The following is a 4,817-nucleotide window of genomic DNA, read 5'->3' on the forward strand; positions in this document are numbered from 1 at the left end:
GAGACCAGGCGTAGGGGTCATTAGTGCTTTATCAGACAAGTGCCCAACTAGTTATGTTATATTACATGGGTAGTAAGAAACATCTTCCAGGGAGAATAGTTCCGTTAAGGGTTCCTTTCCCTAGGTAAGCATGCCCTAAAGTGCATGTCCGCACTGCAATAGGAAACGCAGGAAAAACATCTGGGGGCAGATATGGACAATAAATAAAAAATCATCTTTTCTTCACCGACCGAATATTCCCTTAAGAACGCTAGCTTTCGGCTTCACCCAGTCTGAGGTACACATCCGACTGACCCGGCAGTAACAATCGCAGAGGTGCTCCCCTTATGCCCTAGCTGAATTAACGGGAACATAGGGCATAAATACAAGAGCCAGGCAACCCAACTTGGCCAAAACTTAAGTCATATCGATGCATATAATGGTGAAAAAAGGTACATGCGGAAGTATAACACATGTGTGGGGCATGAGGCCCAGATAAATAATTTAAGCTTCTGTGAAAGAAGCCCCCAGGTATGAAGAGTGCGGCTAGCGCATCTGTAATGTGCAAGCGAGGCACAAGGTGACCCTTGAAGGCCTAGAGGAATAATAAAAGAAAGAAAGAAAGAAAAACAAGACAGATAATGTATATGCAGAAAATGGACAAAGGGAGGGGACTAACATAGAGTCCGGTGCTAGGCGTAGAATCTTCGGAGCCTGGTCATGTTCCATGGGTTCGGATAGAAGATCACCTTGTATGGGAGTGTTCGCTTGCGCCTATTATTTGACGCGAAGGTCTCAAAGACTGTTAACACCGTATTGTTATCCATGGGATGGTGCTCTGTGGTATTTGGGATAAGAAGATCCTCACCACTTTTGGCCACCTGCCGGAGCATCCAACATGCTCTAAGGCTGTGCGTTGGTGTTGTATCCGCTGTACTATGAATTTTGCAGGGTCCGTTGAGCCATCCCGCCAGTACAGTTCCATGCCCTGTAGAGGGTTTTTGATTTTTGGTAGTTGACCCGGGTGTATTGTGATAATGCACCCTTTTATTTCAGACTGGGTTTGTAGTCAGGGCCGGATTATCTTAAAAGTTTGTTTCGGTTTTCCAGGCACTTTCCATCGCACAGTACTTTCGTACTATGGACGCCAAGTCAGCAAAGCGTGTTATCTCACGGCGATTTATGGCATTAAGGATTCCCTTGTCCGTGCAATTATTGCAAAAAAATAGGATTGTGTCTTCCTCGCGACAGTCCTTAACCTTGTTCATCGCAAGGAGGAATCTGGCCCAATAGTGATGTACTGTTTCCTGGGGCTCTTGCCTAATGTGGGAAAGATCGCTTATGTTTGGGTGGGTGGGTGGAATTGAATCCGAACCCTTACCTGATCTAGGATCCAGGGGCCGAGGAGTTTCCAATTTTGGAAGTTCTGGTTCCGGGGTGTTACCCGATAATCCTGGCCCGCTGCCTGACTCTAAGTTCAGGGATTGGATGTTGTCCTCCCGCGAACGGGCGTCCAGCTCAAAGAGCTCGGGAATCCGGACATAGTTGGTCCTCAAGATAGAGGAAAGGTCGCCGCATTGTTCCTCCACCACTGCAATATGATGGGTGACCGGTGGAGAGTTAATCTCCCTTTAATCGGGTTTAAGCCCAATCCGATCATAGTCCGTAGCGACTCCCAAGGCGGCGATGCGATCCAAGAGCTCATTTAAGGAGGCAAGCTCCATTGGATCCATCTGTTCGGCGAGTGCCGATTTGACGTGGAGGCTTTTTTCGATGACTCGAGAAGTCATCGTCGGCGTGGCGGGCGAACAGGCGGTCATGATGAAACCGCCTAGCCGGAGAGTTTGGCCGACAGCCAAAGCTCCCCCAACAGTAGTACCATCTTTAAAGACGAGACGGGACATCCTTCCTTCTGGCGACGGCACAGTGGAACTCTCAATGAAAGCACCAATGTCGGTGTCAAAACCGGCGGATCTCGGGTAGGGGGTCCCGAACTGTGCGTCTAAGGCGGATGGTAACAGGAGGCAAGGAACACGATGTTTTACCCAGGTTCAGGCCCTCTTGATGGAGGTAAAACCCTACGTCCTGCTTGATTTATTCTTGATGATATGAGTATTACAAGAGTTGATCTACCACGAGATCAAAGAGGCTAAACCCTAGAAGCTAGCCTATGGTATGATTGTATGTTGTCCTACGGACTAAAACCCTCCGGTTTATATAGACACCGGAGAGGGTTAGGGTTACACAAGGTCGGTTACAAAGGAGGAGATATACATATCCGTATTGCCTAGCTTGCCTTCCACGCCAAGTAGAGTCCCATACGAACACGGGACGAAGTCTTCAATCTCGTATCTTCATAGTCCAACAGTCCGGCCAAAGGATATAATCCGGTTGTCCGGATACCCCCTAATCCAGGACTCCCTCAGTGACCAACACATGGCATCCACCGTAACAGAACGCTGTTAAGCTATCGAGTCCGGTTTGGATCCGATAACCCGCTAACAGCCCCGACCAATGGGGATTTTCCACGTGTAAAATCATCATTGGCTGGAGGAAACACGTGTCGGCTCACGTTGGGACATATGTCATCCACTCATTGGACCGAAGGCGCCTATGGTACGTCGACACGTGGCACGGCCGAACAGAGGCCCATTCCTATGAAAAGGCCGGCCCGTTTGACTTGGTCAAAAGGTGGCGGCCCGGCCCACGGAAAGCCTGTTAACGGCCTCTTCGCATATAGCCCATTTACGGCCCGCTAACCCAGGGCCCGTTAGGACTTATTTGAATTAGGCCCAGTAGCGTCATCTGTGCCGTCCAATAAGATTCCAGCCCATTTTAAGTTCCAGCCCATGTATGGCCCATGAAGTCTTTCGGCTCATATGAGGCCCTTTGTAACTCTTGGCCCATTAACAACCCGTGGTGAAATTGGCCCGTACTGAACAGTGTATCACTTTATACCCATTAACGGCCCATTAATCCATTGGGCCGTTTGCAGCCCATGTTATCTTTCGGCATTCTCAGGGCCCATTTATTCTTGGGCTCATTTCCAGCATTCGGTTACTTACGGCCCGTTACTGCCATTTTCTGCTTGTAGGCCAAATTCAGCCCGTGGTTACAGTCGGCCCGTTTGTGGCCCATTAATACGTTTGGCCGTTTTCATAGCGTCATCAAATACGGCCTATTGACGACGGCCCATTATGGTCGGCCCATGAACGGACAACTCCAACTCTAGCCCGTTTACGGCCATAATGCAGTCTGTTTTTGGCCCATGTTTGGCTAATCGATCATACGTTCCGTCTAAGGCCCATTGATGGTACGACCCGTAGAAGGTCCATTGTTTCTACGGCCCATAGGAAGCCCAGTGTCACTACAGTAAATATGTAGCCCATGGCCTGTTAAAGGCGGGAAACTACTATAGGTTTAGACCTGCTAATGGCCCAATATGATTATAGGCCCACGTTTTGGCCCATATGAGTAATGGGCCGGCCTGAAGACCGACAACACTGAGATCCACTGAACCTTCCGGCCTAAATTACAACATACCGACCAAAGAATAAACCTAGACTATACAACAAAGAAATTACGGCATTATTACATCCACTGGGAATCAAAGTTCGCTACCGGTGATAATAAAGCGCAACATGACCACGGATTACATACACTGGGCATCAAAGGTCGCCACCAGTGCATATAAACGCGCCGACAAAAGAATATACAAAACTGAGAGCACTTCAGAAGGCACTAGACCTGGGAAGCTCGGGCCCCGCAAGCAGCCGAACAAGCTGATGAGACCTTAGTTGTGTCAACGATAGATGCTTCATCCCTAGCTGTATGGCACCATAATGCGCAAGGCAGTCCCCTGGCATCTTCATTACATCTTTGACTTCAAGTCGGAGCTGACCTGAAGCAAGCCTTTCCGCTTTAAGTTGAGACTGAAGAAGTTAAACTGATTGAGGCAGCGACTGCACAGAGGTTGTCTCACACCTACTGGTGAGTAGCTTCAACTCACTTTCTTCATCAAGACAGGACCTTGGGGTCATCTCGCTGTCCTCAAGATGGTTTGGCTCACTATCTTTCCTAAAGTTCTTCCTGGCATAAGAGATACAACTCTAAAAGAGAAACAAGGAGACACGTAACAGGTTTCACAATTACATAAGCAAATAAATGGATCTGTTCTGCATAAGGAACATGTTTTTACAACTACAATTTAAAACTGGTAGTTGTTGCAAACATCCAATTAGATGTAAACAACAGTGGAGGAAATGATGCCTATCCAAATCTATACTAGAACAAAGTTTGAAGGCTTGAGAAGGATGACTTACATTACATGTTAACATGGGCTGGACAAATCCCTTCTCCATGTTGATGGAAAGATAATTCAATAAATTCCCTAAAGAAAATTCTTTATAAGCGCTGCCATTATTCTACATTTTGCAAAGAGTAAATATAGATCAAATAATATTGGAAGAAATAGAGGATAATGAAGCTCAGGTGCAGACTGATGATACATAATCAAATAGCAATTAATTAAGTATAGAGTTACAAGGCAAAAGGTACTGACAAGAGGAATGCAGACATCAACGTGTGCAGTGGCATTGGCTTTATTCAACATTTTGGTAAGAGTAAATGTAGATATGATAATTTGGAGAAAGTGGAGGGTAGGGCAGATAAGATGCGGAGTAATGCTAGACAATCAACCATCTCGCGATGCATGTACAATAATACCACCACCGTCCGTTATTAGTTGTCGCTCAAATGGATGTATCTAGCACTATTAAGTTCTAAATACATCCAATTGATCAACAATTAATTCGATACAGAGGGAGTACATGACAACA

Source organism: Triticum urartu, chromosome 3A (genome assembly GCF_056163025.1).
Source record: "Triticum urartu cultivar PI428250 chromosome 3A, HENAU_Tu73, whole genome shotgun sequence".
In the NCBI taxonomy this organism is placed as follows: domain Eukaryota; kingdom Viridiplantae; phylum Streptophyta; class Magnoliopsida; order Poales; family Poaceae; genus Triticum; species Triticum urartu.